General features: G+C 42.0%; 1 protein-coding gene across 2 annotated transcripts in view; it reads left to right on the top strand.

The window, feature by feature from the left end:
* Positions 1-23,709, top strand: part of DRAP1 (DR1 associated protein 1) — a 59,328-nt gene that overhangs the window by 18,067 nt on the left and 17,552 nt on the right. The gene's annotated exons all lie outside the window — the stretch shown is intronic.

Raw genomic sequence — 23,709 nt, 5'->3', positions numbered from 1 at the left:
CCGCTCGTGGGAATAAGACGCCTCCGCCTCCCATTGAGAGGCATTTTCGGGCCATTTTTGACTAGTTTTGCGGGGCGGTTTCCGCGTAAAAAAAACTTGTCAAAAAACTCAGTGTGAACATAGCCTAACACTGACAGGCATTAGGTATGTTCACACGCTTAACAAAAAACGTCTGAAAATACGGAGCTATTTCAGAGAAAACAACCTCTGATTTTCAGGCGTTTTTTTAAGCTGAAAATGAAATTTGGAGGTTCTTTTCAGGCGTTTTTTGAGGCGTTTTTCATAGTGTTCAATGGAAAATCCGCTCCAATAAACTCCTCAAGAAGTGACATGCTATTTGTTTTTACGGAGCGTCTTGTTACGCTTTTTTTTTTTTTTTATTATTTTTTTTAAATGGAGGCGTAAAAAGACGCCCCCGTATGAACTAAATGCTGTTTTTCCCATTGATTTCAATGGGCAGATGTTTGTAGGCGTTCAGCCTCCGTTTTTTTCAGGCGTTTTTCGAGGCGTAAATGCCCCGAAATACGCCTGAAAACACTGCTTGTAAACATACCCTTATACATTTCAGTACAGAAATGAATTGCTATGTATTCTAAAAGTAATCAGGGGATCACATGTTCAAGTCCCATAGAGGGACTGAAATAAATAAGGCCTTATTCAGACTAACGTAGATCACGGCCGTGTGACAAGTCCGTTGAAAAATAGAACGTGTCCTATTTTCTTCAGTTTTCACGGATCCCTCTTTAGATTCAGGTATACGGGGATCCGTGAAAATGGGGGCAACTTGGACTGGAAAGACTGCCGTTCTTCACGTCGGTTTCCCTACGTTCATCTAAATAAGGCCTAAAGCTAATAGAAAAGAATAAGAATTTCCCTTGCAAAAAGCTTTATATTATGGTGGGCAAAAATGTTATTTGTTTCTTGGTCATGTGGCCTCCCACAAAAAGCAATCAAAAAGACATGTGCATCCCAAAGCCCCCCCCCCCCCCCCCCTCAAAAAAAAAAAAACTACTAATTATATAACTTTAAACTTCCTGTCCATCCGCTCCTGTTATGCCCAGCAGTGCTCACATAAACCCCGGTGGCATGCAGTGCAAAGCCACAAGATGTCGCGCATCTGATTTAAAGACCGCACTGTATATAGCATTTATATTGTGGTAATCAATGTTTATATATTCTATATACATTAACTGCTACATAAATTACTTTATACAGCTCTGTCTTTAGTCAGAACCGCGATGACTTGCGAGATCTTGCAGCGGGTTTATGAGCGAGCCGCTGGGCATAACGGGTACGCCATATAAGCCTTTTATTGGTTATAATGTTTTTTGTGAGGGTTAATGATTTTTCAAATTAAATCTATTTTGTTTCACCTCCTTAACACCTCTTGAAGGCCCAATCTAGGCTATGTCCTTATTGCGTTAAGATAACCTTTCACCATGAGAGATCTCTATGAATTGCAGCCTCCATATGAGTAGTTTAATGTTACCCTCTTGTATAGGAGCGTGCCCGATTTGCGCGCGTTAAAAAAAAAAAAAAAACTCAACGTTTTTCTACATTTCTTGTCCATGTGTGTTGCGTATTGGCATCAGCGTGGCATGCATTTTTCACGTCTGTGCAAGCACTTCATTTCTTTTATTTATTTCTCTACTTAATGTATTTCATGCGGGAAACACTAACATCACACGGATGTCGTCCGTATGCTGTACGTAAGTTTCACTCACCCGTAGACTTCGATGGGCAACTAGGTGTGTGAAAGCGCAGCAATATAGGACATTGTGCGTTTCACGCAGCGGACACAGGCGTGAAAAACTATGCATATGTGAATGGTCCCATTGAATTGCATGGGTCCGTGTGCTGTGAGTGATTTCAGTGCACAGCACACGGATGAGTATTACGCTCGTTTGAATGATAAGAACATGTCTCTGATAGACTAAGGGCTCAAAGTGGTTGTACCATGTGGACAACCCAAGCGCATGTGCTCTTTTATGGCATATTGACATAATTAAGTGGAATCCCCTGCTCGGGACCCCCCCCCCCCCCCCCCCCCAAATCAGAGCGGACAGAGCAGCTTCTGTGGACTTGATTAATCTGAATGACTTTCACGTAATACTAAATTTCCTCTGCAGTGGCCACGGCAAATTTATCGCTGCTAAGCTGATTGCCGGGGGTATTGGGAGCCGAGAATTGATTTTCATAGCCCTCCTGTGAAAGGGGTTCAGATACAGAACAGATTCAAAAGTACAATTCACTTCTACAAACAGTACACTAAGGTAGTTCAATGAAAGTCCTGTGTAATACAAATTTTATCATGTAAATGAACACACGGCAGTGGTATAAGCAAAAAATGCTGCTGGTAAATGGCTAGCAGAAAACGTGACAAAATTAGAAAGCTAGCTTAAAAAAAAACAAAAGTTCATAATAGTGTGTAAAAATACTGTCTGCAGCGGTGAATCCACAGGATAGGTCATAAAGTATATGTTCGGTGGGGTTCTGACACCCGGAGCCCGCACTGATCGGCTGCCTCCGGGCAGCAGATGTCCCTCCTGGAAGCAGATGGCTCCAGTCACAGTATAGCGGCTGCGCTGAAGCTCTGCTCCTATTCAAGTGAATAGGAGCAGAGTTGCAGTTCTGCAGCACGGCTGCTATTCAGCGTATGGAGCCATCTGCTCCCGACACCGGCCACTGCACGACAACTAGTGCCCGGAGGCAGCTGGAACAGCTGATTAAGGGACAACCCCTTTAAGACCAAAACCTGGACTGAGGAGAATACGGGTATGTTCACACGCCGTTTTACGCCTCGAATTACGCCTGGAAAAACGGCTCCAAACATCTGCCCATTGTAAGACCCATTGAAATCGGTGTTCTGTGCAGACGAGGTGTCATTGTACGCACCGCTGTCAAAAGACGGCACGTAAAAAGGCGACCGCGTCAAAGAAGTGCATGGCACTTCTTGGGATGTAATTTGGAGCTGTTTTTCATTGACTCCATTGAAAAACAGCTCCAATTACATCTGTAATGGACGCCGCGAAAAACGCCTGCACTTGCAGAAACGTCTGAAATTCAGGAGCTGTTTTCGTCTGAAAAGCGCTCCGTAATTTTAGCCGTATTTGGCGTTGCCGTGTGAACATACCCTAAGTCTTTCCTTTCTATATTTATTTGCCCTTTTATGATCCAGTCCTGTTTTTAGCTAAAGAAAGTACATGACAAAACTGCACCAAACTGACACTATACGAGTAAGGCGCTATTGTTTCCTTCTTTATCATAAACTGCAATTTTTTTTTAGTCCTACCAATTATACTTGTATAGCTTCAACTAACACACACTGCACCAGCAGACCATATTTATTTAGGACCCCTGCCCCTCTCAACAGTGATTGTTGGCTGCTATGTAGGGCTCTGGGATTATAACCTAAATCATAATTCATTAAATATGTATAATAAGCATTACGATTAATAAACAATATTTAGGCAACACCCCTTTTTGCGTGCCACGTCTCTTTGCATGCCATTGAATTAATATAGTTCCCCTGACCCTGCTGTATACTACTGTATATAATATACCCAACACTGCTCCTTGCACAGTGTAATGCCCCCATAGCTGCACCCATACAGTAGAATATCCCTATTGATGCCCCCATGCAGTATAATACCCCAATAGTGCCTAATAAAATACATACATACAGTGAAGGAAATAAGTATTTGATCCCTTGCTGATTTTTTTAAGTTTGCCCACTGTCAAAGACATGAACAGTCTAGAATTTTTAGGCTAGGTTAATTATACCAGTGAGAGATAGATTATATAGAAAAATAAAATCATTGTCAAAATTATATATATTTATTTGCATTGTGCACAGAGAAATAAGTATTTGATCCCCTACCAACCATTAAGAGTTCAGCCTCCTCCAGACCAGTTACATGCTCCAAATCAACTTGGTGCCTGCATTAAAGACGGCTGTCTTAAATGGTCACCTGTATAAAAGACTCCTGTCCACAGACTCAATTAATCAGTCTGACTCTAACCTCTACAACATGGGCAAGACCAAAGAGCTTTCTAAGGATGTCAGGGACAAGATCATAGACCTGCACAAGGCTGGAATGGGCTACAAAACCATAAGTAAGACGCTGGGTGAGAAGGAGACAACTGTTGGTGCAATAGTAAGAAAATGGAAGACATACAAAATGACTGTCAATAGACATCGATCTGGGGCTCCATGCAAAATCTCACCTCGTGGGGTATCCTTGATTCTGAGGAAGGTGAGAGCTCAGCCGAAAACTACACGGGGGAACTTGTTAATGATCTCAAGGCAGCTGGGACCACAGTCACCAAGAAAACCATTGGTAACACATTACGCCGTAATGGATTAAAATCCTGCAGTGCCCGCAAGGTCCCCCTGCTCAAGAAGGCACATGTACAGGCCCGTCTGAAGTTTGCAAATGAACATCTGGATGATTCTGAGAGTGATTGGGAGAAGGTGCTGTGGTCAGATGAGACCAAAATTGAGCTCTTTGGCATTAACTACTCGCCGTGTTTGGAGGAAGAGAAATGCTGCCTATGACCCAAAGAGCACCGTCCCCACTGTCAAGCATGGAGGTGGAAACATTATGTTTTGGGGGTAGTTCTCTGCTAAGGGCACAGGACTACTTCACCGCATCAATGGGAGAATAAATGGAGCCATGTACCGTCAAATCCTGAGTGACAACCTCCTTCCCTCCACCAGGACATTAAAAATGGCTCGTGGCTGGGTCTTCCAGCACGACAATGAAACGTACATCCAAGGCAACAAAGGAGTGGCTCAAAAAGAAGCACATTAAGGTCATGGAGTGGCCTAGCCAGTCTCCAGACCTTAATCCCATCGAAAATTTATGGAGGGAGCTGAAGATCCGAATTGCCAAGCGACAGCCTCGAAATCTTAATGATTTACAGATGATCTGCAAAGAGGAGTGGGCCAAAATTCCATCTAACATGTGTGCAAACCTCCTCATCAACTACAAAAAACGTCTGACTACTGTGCTTGCCAACAAGGGTATTGCCACCAAGCATTAAGTCTTGTTTGCCAAAGGGATCAAATACTTATTTCTCTGTGCACAATGCAAATAAATATATATAATTTTGACAATGTAATTTTCTTTTTTTTCTTTTTTTTATATAATCTATCTCTCACTGGTAAAATTAATCTAGCCTAAAAATTCTAGACTGTTCATGACTTTGACAGTGGGCAAACTTACAAAATCAGCAAGGGATCAAATACTTATTTCCTTCACTGTATGTAAAAATAATATCCGTGCGCTTACCCTGTTCCAATGATGAGTGTAGGAGATCCCTCTTCTGGTCTATCTGGCTCGGCGCATATTTTCAGATTCCGCTGGACTTCTGCCATATACCAGCGTTTTAGGCATCCTATTGGTCCACAGTGTACTCCATATCTACGCCCCATGGCAAGAGTACTGTGCCTCCCAATGGAATATACATGGATGATGGGGGTCCTTGTATGTAATGTACAGAGACCGCCATCATAGAACAGCGCAGGTACGGGATTTGAGAGATCTGAGTGACGCAGTCCTGCCTCCGATATCAATAAATCTATAAGGGACGTGTTTAGGTACCAGAGTGCCTGAACATTCAGGATAACCGCAACGCCCAGATGACCCAGAAGATTTTTTTTTTTTTCTCAATTATGCTTCTGTGGACAGATTACAGAGGAGCATCATTGTTAACCTTTTATCCTGTTGGAGAGACGGTTGGGGGCCTGAATCCTGCTGATATGTTCCTTTTAAATTTTGGACACTGGTCAAAATCTAAGGCTGGGTTCACACGACCTATTTTCAGACGTAAACGAGGCGTATTATGCCTCTTTTTACGTCGGAAAATAGGGCTACAATACGTCGGCAAACATCTGCCCATTCATTTGAATGGGTTTGCCGACGTATTGTGCAGACGACCTGTCATTTACGCGTCGTCGTTTGACAGCTGTCAAACGACGACGCGTAAAAATACAGCCTCGTCAAAAGAAGTGCAGGCCACTTCTTTCAGACGTAATTTGAGCCGTTCATCATTGAACTCAATGAAGCACAGCTCAAAATTTACGGCTGTCGGAGAAGCCTCGCAAAATGTGAGGAGGAGCTTTTACGTGTGAAACGAGGCAGCTGTTTTCTCCTGAAGTCTGTCTTTTCAGACGTAAATGCCTGCTATCGTGTGCACATACCCTTAGGAAGAAAAAATGGCTACTGGTATATACTGAGAAGTCCAACAACCAGAAGAATAAAGTGCGGAGCCCCTTGCAAGAGCGTCTCTTCACAAATGCATATGTATAAAAGCAATGCCAATTTTATTTATGCTACACAATCTGAACCACAAATTTTAAAGGCAATCTCCAGCAGTGTGAAGTTTTACTTCATAATGCCACCAAATATAACCGGTTTAATACTGTGCGCTGACTGCTATGCTGCTTGCACAAGTCCTAGTAGCGCAAACTCAATCTCAGTAGTGCAGGTTAATATTACTCTATTTCATGTACATTATCTTGACTCTGAGGGGACAAGATGATATCTCAGAAGTTCAGATCAGAACACACCTCACCGCAAGTCAGAGGAGCAAGAATGCCGGGGACCTAAGGGTAAGTTCACACAGTGTTTGTCAGGCAGAAAGAAAACTACCTCCGTCACAGTTTTGGAAATACCAGGTTTTTTTTGTTCACTTTTTGCCACTGAATCTGATGCGGTTTCTGCAGCAAAATCAGTGCCAGCAAACACTGTGTGAGCTGAACCCTAAAAGTAGCAGTTATATCAGCTCTGTGCAGCCATAGTAATGAAAGATATGTCACCAAACTCTCCTCTAAAACAGCGGATCCCAAACTTTCGGAGACCGGGGACCCCCTTTTGGCAGAGACTTTTGTTCAGTTAGATGCGGTACTTGGCTCCATTCGAAAAATAAGTCCTTGCAGCATCGAACACAACGGCAATTGGGCGGGGGGTGGGGCGGGCTCAAGGTATCCTGCTGCTGCTGTGCGTCGCTGAGGCCCGACTGTGGCTGCTGATGGTGGGTACCGACCCATCCATCGGCGGCATAGCTAGGGGTTTAGCACGGGGGGTGAAACACATCTGAGTGGGCCCCAAATCAGTGGGCCCTACACGCAGTATATTGCCCTTATAGCTGCCCCTACACAGTATAATGACGCCTTGGTCCCCCACACAAGTATAATGCCCCCCACACAGTATAAAAGTGTTGTCCAGTATAATATGGGCACCCTCTCTTTCAGCAGATATGTTTGGGCCCTCCCCTTCCTGGTTCCCTAATTTTTAGTGCCTTTTATAAATTGCCTCTTGAAACAAGAAATGTTCCCCTCGGGCCTGCACAACTGCATGTTTTACTTTGCCGACTTTTTGGAGCCTTTAACTTTATTTTATTTTTTCATAGACTTAGTAGTATGTGGCCTTTTTTTTTTTATTTTTATATATATATATATATATATATATATATATATATATCTCGTTCACCACGCGTTATAAATTACATGTTAACTTTATTCTGTGATACAGTATGATTCGGACGATACCAGGTCTATTGTACTTTTTATTTTTTTAATGTTTTTACAAACTTTCTTCACAATAAAATTACTTTTGTAAAAAAACTTGTTTTTTTTTTTTTTCTGTCCCCATTTTCTGAATCAGTTAATTTTTATTTTTTTTGTCGCTGGAGCCTTATGAGGGCTTGTTTTTTGTGAGACGAGCTATAGTTTTTATAGGTATAATTTTTGGATACATGCAACTTTTTGATCGCTGTTTATTCCAATTTTGTAAGCCAAAGTGACCAAAAAAAAAAAAAACCCGCATTCCTGCCATGGCTTTATAGTGTTTTTTGTTTTGTTTTTTTAATGGTGTTCACCGTGGGATAAATAACATATGTTTATAGTTCAGGCCATTACTGACGCGACGACACCAAAAATGTATGGTTTATTTTTTTCAAAAATAAGACTTGATAAGGGAGAAAAAGGGCTATAGCGTTTTATTACTTGAAACATTTTTATTTTTTAGTCCCACTAGGGGACTTGAAGGTCCAACTGTTAGATTGCTGTTCTAATACATTGTACTACCTATGTAGTGAAATGTATTAGAACTGTCTGTCGTTCACTGACCGCAGGCCAAGTAAGCTCGGTCTGTGGGTGGGGCCTAATTGGCAGAGCAGGAGGCCATTCTTAGGCCTCCTGTTGCTATAGTAGCAGTCGGCACTCCTGCGATGGTATCACAGGGCTTACTATGCAACAAACCACTAAGATGGAGATCGCTGCATCTAAGTGGTTAATGGCTGGGATCTGATCTATATCTGGTCCCTGCTATTACAGCTGAAACCCACCGCTGATGACGCCGGCTCAGCTCCTGAGGCGGTGCCATCTTTCCATCGGCTATGGAAGCCTTTTAGGCCCCGACTGACTGGGATGCCAGTATTGGGCCTCCAGTTACCACTGGCACTACCCGTGTTGGCCTGATGAAGACGTTGTACCAACGTCTTCAACGTGTAGCTTCATACAAATAAATACCCTTTTATTTATGGCAATTGTCCTTGAACTTTATGTATAGCAGCACTACTTTGCTACTACATACAGCCGACACCCGGTGGTGATAGTGTGGGCACAGCTCCTGAGCCCGCACTACGACTGCAATGTAACTGTACTGTGCTTTGCGGGAAACACTTCCCGACACCGCCTTGTGTATATATACGGAGAGTGTTGGGATGGGGTTAAAAGTCTCTGAATAGCAAAATGGAGTGTTGTTCTGGTCGGTAGTAACCACTAGAGGACAGTAGAATCTCTTTCGTAGCAGCAGTACTTTCAGCAGAAGCATTCAATGGATGGCAGTTCATAAGCATAGGGTTCTCCTCAGTGTCAATAGATTCTAGGTGGTAAATATGTATGTGGTGGGACATTCAAAGCGGCCACTAGGTGGCAGTAAACTGTCTTTTACAACAGTTTTTCTGCCCAATTTTTTTTTTTTAATGAATAACAGTCCGCATGTAATCACAGGGTTTACTCCAACATTAAAAGGTTTTTAGATGGTAAAACTTAGTGTTGTGATATTGTCAAAAGCGATCATTTGATGGCAATCAAAACTTTTATAACAGTGGTTTTTCCAACACTAGTACTTAATGAGTATAGTGATAATCTTGTTCAACATGTCACTAAAGCATGTGCAAAGAATAGTATATGGAGTGGATTTATCCTCCCCTATCCACATAGATATGGTGTGTCTCAGTGAGGCAGTAATATTAAAGAGCAATGCAGAGTACTTATATGCCACTGAATAGTGGTGTAGAGTCCGATATCGGTGAGGCCACCTTCACTATCCGATGCACACCACAGGTGTCCTGTCTTGGTCGGATGTAGGTTAGCGTGTGAGGTTCCGTCGGCAGTCAGCACTGCTATTTATCCCACTACGTTGAGGGGAGTTAGTCTGGAACGGACATCTATCCTTTTCCCCCTAGTCTCCAGTGGTCTCTTGTGCCGCTGCAAACAGAGCGTCTCAAGAAAATAGGCCCTGGTTCCTGCGGATTGTTTCAGAAGATGGCTGCTCTCGGCCTTGCTGCCTCTTGCAGCGTTCCTACGCACACCTGCTGGGCAGACTCTGGGGGTATATTTTTGGCGCCCAATGTATGTCCGTTATGGCTCCAGGTTTATATCCTGTCCTGGGGTTGCAAAAGCCTCTGATGCCCGATCTAGAAGTGGGATGCAGCGGTGTGGTTCAAGAGCAGAGTTAAAACTCTGCCATCCTGGATGTCCTGCCCACCGGAAGTCCTCCAAGGGATTTATTTCTACATTTTTATATGCCCCTGACCAAAATGTATCTGTAATGACTCCCTTATGTGTTTTAAAGGCCATCTTTCTTTTCGTCAGTTCATCCCCCTTCAAACAAGCCAGATATGGGGTAAAATTATACAAGGCTTGCAAGAGCAAAATGGGTTACACCTTCGGTTTTAAAATCTACGAAGACAGGGAATACCAAACGAGTCCCTTAGGTTTCCCAGAAACTATTGGCATCTTTGGCAAAATAGTGTGGAACCTAATAAAGCCATTTTATGCACAGAAGGTACCTCGTCTAATGACAACTTTTATGCAATTGTTCCCCTTTATAAACCCCTCCATGCTGCAAATACAGGGGCCTGCTGGACAGTAAGGAAAAACTGTTGGATTCCCACAACAGTTGGTGTCCAGGCGTTTGCAAAGAGAAACATAAATGTAGGGTTGCATGATGCATTGAAATTTTGATACGGTTTAGATGCTGTGCATTCTCAAACGGTTCAATACCGTTCATGTATTTCAATACTAAGCTCTGCGGCCGCACAGCTAAGTATAGTAACACATAAATGTTGTTGGAGCGGGGCTGCGGCTGTGTAATAGACATTGCCCTGCTCCTGAGTCCTGAGAAGTGGGCGCATGCGGTCAGCGTGATGTGATGCGACCAGCACTGCACTAATGATTACTGCCACTAAAGACAGAACATGGCGGGCGCACTACAGAACACCCCCATGTTCTCTGTCTTTAGTGCTGGAGCCGCCGCTGATTAGTGCTGGGCAAGCCACATCACCTCATGCTGATTGCACGCACTTATTGTCAGGAGCGGGGCAATGTCTGTATTACACAGTAAAAACACTGGGTTAAATAACGTAATAGCTTTATAGTTGGGGTCATTACGCGGGCACAGAGATTAAATAGGACTAGTTGCTATGAAAACGTTTCATTATAGCCCTACAGTTGTGTTTTTCATTTTGTGAACAAACTCGAGTTTGCCACATGGATGGATACTTTTTCCTAAATGTTTATATTTTTTTTTTGTATATATTGCCCTGCACTCTAGTACAGTGTTTTTCTCCAGTCATCCATAACCGCACCACAGGAGGATGACTCTGCCCTAATAGGGAAAGGAAACTGGTTAAAAGCCCCTCCCCATCCTAACTCAAACAGTGCTCTTCCTGTCCCTATGGGGCATGGCAGAGAGGAACAGTCTCTAGTAAATGTGTTGTTTTTTTTTTGTGTTTTACCTTACATACCAGGCAGCGGAGGTCACTCTGTATCCTTCCTCCTCTGTGGCTGCTTCAAATCTTTCTGTTCCCCCTGCACCTTTTCGGAGGTTAAGCTGAATAAGTCTAAAGTAACTTACAGCTCCGGTCCTCCAGGAGATCCCCAGCCATATACCCAGGGCCTCGTCCGCATGTGAGAGGCGCCGGCTGTTAAGGTACGCCAATTCCTTGCGCTGCGTTGACTACTTGTGGTCAGCGGAACGCATGTGTTCCAAAGCTCAGATTTGTTAACCCCTTCCCTCTTTTTAGCCACTTTTGACCTTCCTGACCGAGCCTCATTTTTCAAATCTGACATGTGTCACTTTATGTGGTAATAACTCCGGAATGCTTTCACCTATCCAAGCGATTCTGAGATTGTTTTCTCGTGACACATTGGACTTTAAGTTACTGGCAAAATTTGCTCGATATGTTCAGTATTTAATTGTGAAAAACACCAAAATTTAGCGAAAAATTAACATTTTTCTCAATTTAAATGTATCTGCTTGTAAGACAGGCAGATATACCACACAAAATTGTTGCTAATTAACATCCCCCATATGTCTACTTTAGATTGGCATCGTTTTTTGAACATCCTTTTATTTTTCTATGACCTCACAAGGCTTAGAACTTTAGCAGCAATTTCTCACATTTTCAAGAAAATTTCAAAAGGCTATTTTTACAGGGGCCAGTTCAGTTGTGAAGTGCCTTTGAGGGCCTTATATATTAGAAACCCCCAAAAAGTCACCCCATTTTAAAAACTTCACCCCTCAAAGTATTCAAAACAACATTTAGAAAATGTCTTAACCCTTTACACATGTCACAGGAATTAAAGCAAAGAGGTGAAATTTACAAATTTCATATTTTTTTGCAGAAATAAATATTTAGTACAATTTTTTTTATAACACAGAAGGTTTTACCAGAGAAATGCAACTCAATATTTGTTGCCCAGTTTCTGCAGTTTTAGGAAATATCCCACATGTGGCCGTAGCGTGCTACTGGACTGAAGCACCGGCCTCGCAAGCAAAGGAGCACCTAGTGGATTTTGGGGTTTTATTTTTGTTAGAATATATTTTAGGCACCATGTCAGGTTTGAAGGGCTCTTGCGGTGCCAAAACAGTCAAAATCCCCCAAAAATGACCCCATTTGGGAAACGACACACTTCAAGGAAATTATCTAGGGGTATAGTGAGCATTTTGACCGCACAGGTTTTTTACAGAAATTATTGGAAGTAGGCCGTGAAACTTGAAATCAACATTTCTTCAAAGAAAATGTATGTTTAGCGATTTTTTTTTTTTTTTTTTTTTTTTTTTTTTTTTTTTTTTTCTCATTTCCACAAGGACTAAAGGAGAAAAAGCACCGTAAAATTTGTAAAGCAATTTCTCCCGAGTAAAACAATACCCCACATGTGGTAATAAACGGTTGTTTGGAGACACTGCAGGGCTGAGAAGGGAAAGAGCGCCATTTGGCTTTTGGAGCTCAAGTTTAGCAGGAATGGTTTGCGGAGGCAATGTCACATTTACGAAGTCCCTGAGGAGACAAAACAGTGGAAACCCCCCACAAGTGACCCTATTTTGGAGACTACACCCATTGAGGAAATTATCTAGGGGTATAGTGAGCGATTTGACCCCACAGGTTTTTTGCAGAAATTATTGGAAGTAGGCCCTGAAAATAAAAATCAACATTTTTTCAAAGAAAATGTAGGTTTAGCTTATTTTTACTCATTTCCACAAGGACTGAAGGAGAAAAAGCACCACAAAATTTGTAAAGCAATTTCTCCCGAGTAAAACAATGCCCCACATGTGGTAATAAACGGCTGTTTGGAGACACGGCTTGGCTTAGAAGGGAAAGAGCGCTATTTGGCTTTTGGAGATCACATTGAGCAGGAATGGTTTGCGGCGGCCATATCACATTTGCAAAGCCCCTGAGGGGAAAAAACAATGAAAACACCCAAAAAGTGACACCATTTAGGAAACTACACCTCTTGAGGAATTCATCTAGGGGTGTAGTGAGCGTTTTGACCCCACAGATGTTTCATAGAATTTATTAGAATTGGGCAGTGAAAATAAAAACAATCCTTTTTCTTCAATAAGACGTAGCTTTAGCGCAAATTTTTTCATTTTCGCAACAAATAAAGGAAAAAAAAGAACCCAACATTTGTAAAGCAATTTCTACCGAGTATGGCAATACCCCATATGTGGTCATAAACTGCTGTTTGGGCACACGGCAGGGCTCAGAAGGGAAGGACCGCCATTTGGAGTGCAGATGTTGCTGGATTGGTTTCTGGGCGCCTGTGGGCCCAAAACTGTGGAAACCCCCCAGAAGTGAACCAATTTTGGAAACGACACCCCTCAATGCATTTACCTAGGGGTGTAGTGAGCATGTTAACCCTGCAGGTGTTTTGTAGAAATTAGTGTGAACTCGATGTTGCAGAGTGAAAATGGGATTTTTTTCCCTAGATATGCCATTCAGTGGCAAATATGTCGTGCCCAGCTTATGCCACTGGAGACACACACCCCAAAAATTGCTAAAAGGGTTCTCCCGGGTATGACGGTGCCATATATGTGGAAGGAAACTGCTGTTTGGGGGCGCTGTAGGGTTCAGATGGGAGGAAATGCCATTTGGCTTTTGGAGCGTGGATTTTGCTTGGTAGTAGTTTTGTTTGGAGTCTTACTGGTGTTTCCGTTTATAATGTAGGGCATATGTAAGCCGGGCGGAGTATATAAGGGGCATAGTCAGGTGGTATAATAATGGGGTAAAAAAAAACAATAAAATAATCCATAGATGTGTGTTACGCTGTGACACAATCCTTTCTGCACAGGCCAGTGTCGCACTGATATATGGCGTCCTTTATTATCCCCCTTTTGATCCACACTCCGCGCCTTTGTAGTTTGGGGAATTTTGCTAGGAAGTGTTCTCCTGGTATAATACGGGCACCGTCGCTTCCAGCGGATATGTTTGGGCCCTCCCTTTCCTGGTTCCCTAATTTTAGGTCCTTGATAAATCGCCTCTTCAAACAGAAGAAATGTTCCCCTCGGGCACAACTGCATATTTTTTTATTTCCTGACTTATTGGAGCCATAACTAATTTTATTTTTCATAGACGTAGCGGTATGAGGGCTGGTTTGTTGCGGGACGAGCTGTAGTTATTATTGGTACCATTTTGGGGTACATGTGACTTTTTGATCACCTTTTTATCCTATTTTTTGGGATGCCAGGTAAACAAAAAAACGCAATTCTGGCACAGCTTTTTTCTTTTTTTTTTTTATACAGCGTTCACCATGCGTTATAAATTACATGTTACCTTTATTCTGCGGGTCAGTACGATTCTGGCGATACCTAATTTATAGAACTTTTTCATGTTTTACAACTTTTTGCACAATAAAATTACTTTTGTAAAAAGAATGTATTTTTTCTGTCGCCAAGTTGTGAGAACCATAACTTTTTAATTTTTTTGTCGACGGAGTTGTATGAGGGCTTATTTTTTGCGGGACGAGCTATAGTTTTTATAGGTACCATTTTTGGATACGTGCGACTTTTTGATCACTTTTTATTCTAATATTTGTAGGGCAAAGTGACCAAAAAACAAACTCTGGTAATGTTTTTTACGTTTTTTTTTTACGCTGTTGACCGCGTGCAATAAATAATATAATATTTTGATACCTCCGGTCGTTACGGTCGTGGCGATACCAAATACATATGGTTTATTATTATTTTTCAATAATAAAGGACTTGATAAGAGTAAAAGGGGGATTGTGTTTTATTTGATTACTTGAAACTTTTATTGTTTTCAAACTTTTATTTTTTGCACTTTTTTTTTTACACTTTTTTTATACTTTTTTTTTACACTTTTCTTCAAGTCCCACTAGGGGACTTGAAGGTCCAACGGTCAGATTTTTTTTTTTCTAATACATTGCACTACCTATGTAGTGCAATGTATTAGATCTGTCAGTCATTCACTGACAGCAAGCCGATTAGGCTTCGCCTCCCGGCGGGGCCTAAATCGGCTTCCGTAATGGCAGAGCAGGAGACCATTGTCTCCCCTGTTGCCATAACAGCAGTCGCCAGTCCCGATTGCCTGTCAGGGCTGGCGATCTGCTAGTAACCGCTACGATGCAGCAATCGCTTTCGATTGCTGCATCGAAGGGGTTAATGGCAGGGATCGGAGCTAGCTCCGGTTCCTGCCGTTACAGGTGGATGTCAGCTGTACAGTACAGCTGACTTCCACCGCTGATGACGCCGGATCAGCTCCTGACCCGGCGCCATCTTGCCGGCAGCTGCGGAAGCCGATCAGGCTCCGCCGCCGGGCGGATCTTGACCGGCTTCGGTGCTAGGCAGACCGGGAGGCCAGTATTAGGCCTCCGGTGGCCATTGCAGCCACCGGAACCCCGGCAATTTCATTACTGGGGTTCCGATGAGCTGCAAACACCTTAAGTGCAGCGATCGCGTTTGAGCGCTGCACTTAAGGGGTTAATGGCGGGGATCGAAGCTAATTTCGGTCCCCGCCGTTACAGCCGGATGTCAGCTGTAAGATACAGCTGAGATCCGGTAATGATGGCACCGGCTCAGCTTCTGAGCTGGTCCCAAACATTCGGCGTACATGTACGGCAAGATGCGGGAAGTCAATGCTTTCCATGACGTACATGTACGGCAAATGTCGGGAAGGGGTTAAGCTCCATGGATTGAATGCCCTGGAGAAAGATGCCCTTGGATTGGACGATGAAGGCGTAGATCCCGGCGGCAAGATTCAAAAACTCCCTGATCAAGAAGTCCAGTCTACTAAGGTAGGCCTAACCATATATTTCTATAATACCTTAGATAGAAGGTTCCTGCTCTGGTTCTGTGGAGCAGACTGCAAGCTCTGGCAAAGTAAGCATTACTGTCTGTGGATCTGGGAGCCTTTTTAAATTTTTGGAGGGCCCAGTTTTCACCCTAACAAGAAACCTAGGGAAATATAAGCATTTGCCCCCCTTCTAAAGAAAAGACCCATCTAACCCGTAAATGTGGCATTTGTCCTAAAAACAAATAAACTACCAATTGCCTTAAGAAACCCCTCTGTCGAGCCTGCACAGGGAAAATTCTACGGGAAGAATAACACTCTTTAATGGATGAGAGCGAAACCCTTACGTAGTAGAAATAGTCGTCTCTAGCAGCAGTGTTGCAATCAAATATGCTCTCTATTTCCACCCGGGTTGTGAAAAAAAGGAAGCTTTTTTTTTTCTTTCTGTTTTTCAGAGGACTATTCAGATTCTAAAAGCTGTCCGTTTTCTATTCTTGAAGATATGGTAGATGAAAATAGAAAATATTTTTCACCCGACTATATGGATAACTTCAGGACATAAGAAGCACTCTGGTGATTGAAGGAATAAAAAAAAAGAACCGTTCAGGATGAAATGATTGCAGGATTAGGTAGCAGGAGAAACCGTGTTTTGTCCATGCATGAGAATATTCAAAAATGAATTAAACAGTGGGAAAACTGTGAGAAATGACGAGTAATTCCTGAGGAGCTTAAACATTGCTTTCCCTTTTGATGAACAAATAAAAATTTGGAATTTAAAAAAAAATAAAATTATATTCAGGTAGCCAAACTACCTGAATACCAAACGAGACTTCCGTTCAAAGACTCCTCAGCTCAAACATCCTATGGATCAGAAAGCTAAGTCTACTGAAAAAATACCTGGGAAACCTCTTTTTAAAAACTAACGTAGCTTCTATCTGTGTAGCCTAATCAATGTTTCATTGGCTAGCCCAACTGGAAGCTCACTTAAGGAACGGAAGATAAAGGAGGAAATCCTAGCGTCCCTACCTTTTTACTGCAGCAAGCAACAGAGTTCATCGTTGGTGCTTCAGCTGAGTCATTAAAGAGACTGTCACCACATTATAAGTGCCCTGTCTCCTATATAAGGAGATGGGCGCTGTAATGTAGGTGACAGTAATGCTTTTTATTTAAAAAAACGATCTTTTTTCACAACGTTAGGAGCGATTTTGGTTTATGCTAATGAGCTTTCTTAATGCCCAAGTGGGCGTACTTTTACTTTCGACCAAGTGGGCGTTGTACAGAGGAGTGCATGACGCTAACCAATCGGCATCATGCACTCCTCTCCATTCATTTACACTGCACTAGCGATATAGATATATCATTATGTGCAGCTACATACACAAGCCCTAACATTACTACAGTGTCCTGATAATGAATACACATGAAATCCAGCCTGGACGTCATGTGTACTCAGAATCCTGACACTTCTGACTCTTTTTTTTTTTGTGAGATTCCGGCAAGTGAAACCAAATCTCGCGAGATCCCTACAGGATGCTTATTACCACATACCTATTCATCCCCTGTATCAAAAATTTCTGAGATTTGCCATCCAGGATTGAAAAATACATTCCTTCCAGTTTTTCTCCCTTCTGTCCAGATTTTTTTCAGTTCCAAGGATCTTCACAAAGCTAATGGCAGAGTTAGTGGCTTATTTAATTTTATATTGCTCCTTTATTTAGACTATTTTCCCATCGTGGCACATTAATCACCCCTCTTGCGGATTTACCTAAAAAAGACCTGGCCGGTTCTTCAAAATTTAGGCTGGATCATAAACCCTAATCATAATTTAGGCCAAGACAAAATTATATTCTACTTCCCAAGAAGAAACCTCTTTTTTTACCTTGCGCAAGAGACTTCAAATTATTCAGAAGATGACTTCCTTATGGAAACTAAGAAGAGTCTCATTAAGAAACTCCTTAACGCCGGCGTTTTTCGGCCCATGACCGCGTGCGTTCAGTCAGTGGCATGGTGTCAATCCCATACCAGAGCTTTTCAAAGCCTGATACAGGATTCTTCCAGCTGGACAGTATCTCTGGAAAAGAAAATTCCTCTCTACCGTTATGTGAAATTTTCACTCCTCTGGTGGATAATTTTGAAAAAAAAAAGTTTTCCGGCATCAATTTTCAGTTTTATGAGTGACCACTGATGGCAGCAAAAGGGGAGCCCTGGTACTACAGCAGACATTCCAAGGTACTTGGGACCTGACAGTCTCTCGCCGTTCCTCAAATTTCCGGGCGTTAAATGTGGCTTGGGAACCCTAAAGCATCAAGTCATCTTATTGCGGGGTCTCATGTACAAGTCTATTCTGACAACATGACCGCTGTAGCCCACTTATGCCACTAAGGGGCACAAGACCAACAAGTCTTCAAGCTTTAGCAGCAAATATATTTTTGGGGGCAGAATCACGCCTACTATCCCTGACAGCAATTCATCTCAGGGGCTCATGCAATATACAGACCGATTTTATCTAAACAGAAACATTCTGGATCCAAACATACATTGTTTAAACTCAATTTAAATAATCAAGTCTTCCAGTTAATCACCCAGAAATGGGGGATTCCACAGATAGACCTCTTGCATCCCAAAGAAATTGCACAGTTCCCTTTTTTTTCTTCACCCCTACTCGGGAGTCTTATGGGTTAAGAGAAGGCATTCGCTCACAAATGGTAATACTATCTGGACGATGCCTTTCCTTCTATTCCCCTCTACCGAGGGTTCTACAAAAGATGCGGAGGGAAAAATTGATTTCATTTTGGTGGCTACCAAGTGGCCCCTAAAGAAGTTGGTGTGCTAACCTAAAACTGGAAGACCCCATACTTTGACCCCTTTTGATGGACCTACATCAGGGGCCTGTTTTAAACCCAGAACCTCAAAGGCTTTGCCTTTCTGCATGGCTTCTGTGAAGTCCATCCTAAAATCTAGAGGCCTGTTATTCAGACACTCCAATCTAGTAGGAAAAGGTTAACTCCGTCAGACGTTCTCCTAAAAGTCTCGCATTTACTCCCTTCATGGGATCTAAATATTGTTCTTAACCCCTTCATGCACCATGACGTAAGTGCATGTCATGGTGCGGGGAGTGATGTATGGAGCGGGCTCACGTGCTGAGCCTGCTCTTAACGCTGTGCGTGTTGGCTGTGTATTACAGCTGACAACCGGCACTAATGACCAGGAACAGCAATTGTGCTGTTCCTGGCCATTTAACCCCCTCATGTTATGGTCAATCGTGACTGCAGCATCTGAGGCGTTATAAAGAGGGGGGAGGCCCCCTCCAACAGCTTTATAATGGTTATGGCAGCCCAGGGGCCTGTAAAAATGACTATACACTGCAATACATTAGTATTGTACCAGCTGGCTCAAGTCCCCTAAGGGGACTAAAAATGTTTAAAAGAATATATAATATATATATATATATATATATATATATATATATATATAATAATTTTTTTTAGTAGTGGCGAAAAAACATTTACGTTAACCTTTTCCCATTTTTAATTAATTTTTCATTTCTCTGAAGAAACGTGTAAAAATAAAAAAATTTTGGTATCGCTGCACGTGTAAAAGTTTAAACCATTACAATATAGCATTATTTAATACGCACGGTGAATGCCGTAAAAAGAAAAAATATATAAAACGCCAGAATCGCAAATTTTTTTTTTTTTTTAGGTCAACTTCGCTTTGAACAAAATGTAATAAAGTGATCAAAAAATGGTACCAATAAAAACCACAGCTTGTGATGCAAAAAAATAAGCCCTCACACCTCTCAATCGCTGAAAAAATAAAGTTATGGCTTTCAGAATACGGGAAAAAAAGTATTCATTTATTTATTTTTTTTCTAACCGTTTTTTCTTTTTGTAAAAGGAGTAAAACCTATATAAATTTGGTATCGCCGTAATCTTATTGGCCAGCAGAATAAAGTGAAGTTGTCATTTTTTACCGCATGGTCAAAGACTTAAAAACTAAACCAAAAATGGAGGAATCTGTTTTTCCCAATTCCACCCAAATAGTATTTTTAAAAATTATATGGTACTTATAAATAGTGCCAATAGAAACTACAAATTCTCTCGCAAAAAAAACACTCCATTGACGGAAAAATAAAGTTATGGCTCAGAAGGCAGGGAGTGTAAAACGAAAATAAAAAAAAAGGCTTGGACTTTAAGGGGTTAAAGGACGATCTGTGTGGCCTTTTGAACCGTCCATTAATTCAAATATCCAGAGGCCTATCGCTTTTTGTAATTTTTTTTATTTTTTATAATAGAGCTTACATCAGCCAGAATTGGCGAAATTCACGCGCTCTCGAGAAGAGAACCTTTATTTATTTTAGAATACTGGAAGATTTAATCATTTTCAAGTTAGAATGGAGATTAGATCAAACTTATTTATTTAATTTCAATGTCCAATAAGGGAAAAATATCAAAAAGCACTCTTACGAATTGGATTAAAAAGGCGATCAAGATTTATCTCCTCCAGGCAAACGGCTCACTCTGAGAGCAGTTTCTGTCACCTGGGCCGAGAGGGCTAATGCCACCATCAAGCAGATCTGTAGAGCAGCGACCTGGTCTACCCCTCTCACATTCTCTAGACACTACGACTTGGACTTTTTTTCAACTAATGAGCTCTCCTTTGGGAGAAAAGTACTTCAAGCAGTGGTCCCTCCCAAAAGGTGATCACTTGGTATTCCCTTTGTGGTGCTGTCATGGAGGATGATGGAGAAAATAGAATTACTTCTTACCAGTAATTCGGTTTCTAGGAATCCTCCATGATGGCACCCTTATATCCCTCCCTATATTTTTTTAGGTGCCTAGCGATTCTTAGATTTATTTGTAAAACACTGATGACGTTGGGATGGGGAGGGGCTTTTAACCTTTCTGTGTTTCCTGTCCCTATTAGGGTGTGGAGTCCCCCTGTGGTGGTGTGGTCATGGAGCATTCATAGAAACCAAATTACCAGTAAGAACTAATACTTTATTACATTCCTGACCAGAATGCGGTTTACAACGGCACCAGAATAATACAAATGTGGAACAACTTCTTTGTTAGCAAGACCTAGAGATATGGAGAGTCCAATTAATTTTTAGACACATGCTTCCCTTAAGAGAAAATAGTGTCGCTTTTCTTCTGTTTGCCCCCCACCCCCCAAGACAGTAGCCGATATATGCAGGTATTTTTTTCTTTCTCCCATTTAATTTGAAAATGTATTCAATTTGAAGGAAACAAAATATATACCCATGTTATCTGAGATTCCCATTAATTCCTCCTTTTTGCATTCCGCATGCTCTTTACACCCCTAGAAAAATACCTTTTTTAAGGGGTGTAGTTTTAAAAATAAATTAAAAAAAGGGGTAACTTCTGTGGGGTTTCTATCATTCTGACCGCTCATTGCACCTCTCTAAACGTGCAGTGGAGCCTAAAATATTTTCAACAAAATTTATGTCCTGAAAGCCACCAGGGGCTTCCTTCCTTTTTGGGCCCTGCCGTTTGTCTATACAGCGCATTATGACTACAATGTGGATATTTCTGTTCATAGGAGAATCAGTAATATTTTTGGTCACCTGTGTTGCATGAATTCCCTTAAAAAAAACTGTGGGGTCAAAACACTTAAAGCCTACTTCACACGAGCGTGTCCTTTTAGCGTGCGTAAAAAATGACGCTTTTTCCCTGCGATCCAGTTCCGTGTGGCATCCGTTTGCGGTGCGCTTCTGCGTTTTTAAGCCCGTATGTCACACGTTTTATACATCACCAAAAAAAAACTGAAGGTGTTTTTTTCCTAATTTCTTTAGCAACTGGTGCGTGAAAAAACGGACAGCACACGGATGACGTCCGTGTGCTGTCCATTTTTTTTCACTCACCCAAGAATAGGACATGCAGTGAGTTTCACGCAGCGGACACACGCTTGGTGAAAAAACACTGTCTGAATGGCCCCATTGAATTGCATAGATCCGTCTGACGTCCGTTGTTTTAACGCGCATGTGAAATACGCTCGAGGGAATAAGGCCTTTGAGGGCATAATCTTCAAAATGGGGTTATTTCTGGGGCATTTGAACACCTTCGAGCCTCTGCAAACTTGGTGCACCAAAACAAAATGTACTTCAAAATGTTAAAGTATTGTTAGATTTCTAAGTGTCCTAAATTGTGCAAAATGTAAAGTGGTTTTTGTTTTTTTCAAAGGTGCAGCAAAAAGAAATATGTAAATATATATTTGATAAAATATTGTAGTCTTTTTTTTTTTTTTTTTTTTTAAACAAGAACGCAAATTGTATCAGTCTAATTTTACCACCGACAAAGTACAAAATGTGCTGAAAAAACAATCTCAGAATTACTTGAATGTGCAAAGTCATTAGTTATTCTCGGATTTAAGTCACACATACATCCCCTTTCCCATCTCTTGGTTGAACTTGATGGACATGTTTTTTCAACCGAACAAACAATGTAACTATACCAGATTACCAAAATCTGGCTTGGTCATTTTTGAAGGGGTTTTCCAGCCAATAAAAATTAATGGCCTCTTCTCAGGATAAACCATTAATAGCTAATGGGTCAGGGCCAGAATCCCGGAAGCCACCGGCTTTCAGCTGTTTTGAATGGGCCAATTCACAGGTATTGCAACCTTTTCTCCTATTCAAGTAAGTGAGAGAAAAGGCTGCAATACCTGTGCATCGCCCCTAAATGCGTGTCAAAGATTCACAGTGAGCAAGAAGAAATTAAGGGGAAGCAGCGCACGAATGAGTGCTGCCGTCCCTTCGAAACAGCTCATCGGCGGGGATCCCCGGTAGTTGGACACCGACCCATGACCTATTGATGGCTTATCCTGAGGATAGGCCATCAATTTTTATTGGCTGGAAAACCCCTTTAAGGCCTTTGAAGTGGTTAAGGCTGGATTCCCACACTGTTTACTCCACCTTTTTGGCGATGTCCACACAGGACGGATACGCTGTGTAAAAGTCCGCCCAGGACCTCGCAGGGTATTCCTTCCACAAACCCAGACCATTGTCGCTGCAGAGGTTAAAAAATAAAACACTTAAACTTACCTGAAGGCATGGTGACTAGTCCCTTTGATGTCCTGCAGCCGGGCCTTCTGTAATGACGTTTCATCCCATGTGACCGCAGCAGCCTGTGATTGAAACGCCATCCTGGGCGGAGAAGTATAAAGAATCGCAGCTTATCCGCTGCAAAAATCTCAACATATGCGATTTTCGTGTGGATATTCCCTTCCCATTAAATTCACTTGGGAAAACACGCAACAGTAAACCAGCGGTTCCGCAGCATTCGTTAAAAAAACGCACTGCAGGTTAATTTTGTGAAGTTTTTCTTTCGCCAGATTTTTTTCATGATTTTCCTTAATGAAAATGTTGCGAAAAATCCACCGTATTTACGCTACATGTGAAAATACACTTTTAGTGGTGGTTTTCCGCTGTTCTTTTGCCTTCCTACTAGGGTTTCATGATGCCTCGAAATATCGACACTATTTCAATGCCGTACACCCGCAAACGGTTCAATACTGTTAATTCATGTATTTCGATACTAAGCTGTGCTGTGGCACCGTTAAGGGTATGTTCGCACGTAGTGTTTTCAGGCGTATTTCGGGGCGTTTATGGCAGCTGTGCTGTCATTCACAGCGTGATCTCGCGATCCTACAGAAACTTTACCGAAGTGTCGGGAATGTGACTAGACATCGCAAAAAAACAATGGTTTGCAACGTACCCCATTGTCTTATAATGAGCTCTGTCTGGTATAGTTTCCGTAATTTTCACTGGAATAATAGCGCTGCGTGCAACGCTATTCTTTATGTCAAATCTGACAGCAGTGTGTACAGAGCCTAAGATGTAATGCAAGGTTTAACAAAGTATGT

This window comes from Rhinoderma darwinii, chromosome 9 (genome assembly GCF_050947455.1).
Source record: "Rhinoderma darwinii isolate aRhiDar2 chromosome 9, aRhiDar2.hap1, whole genome shotgun sequence".
In the NCBI taxonomy this organism is placed as follows: domain Eukaryota; kingdom Metazoa; phylum Chordata; class Amphibia; order Anura; family Rhinodermatidae; genus Rhinoderma; species Rhinoderma darwinii.
Note: the sequence above shows the minus strand (reverse complement) of the source record. Positions and strands in the feature narration are given on the sequence as shown.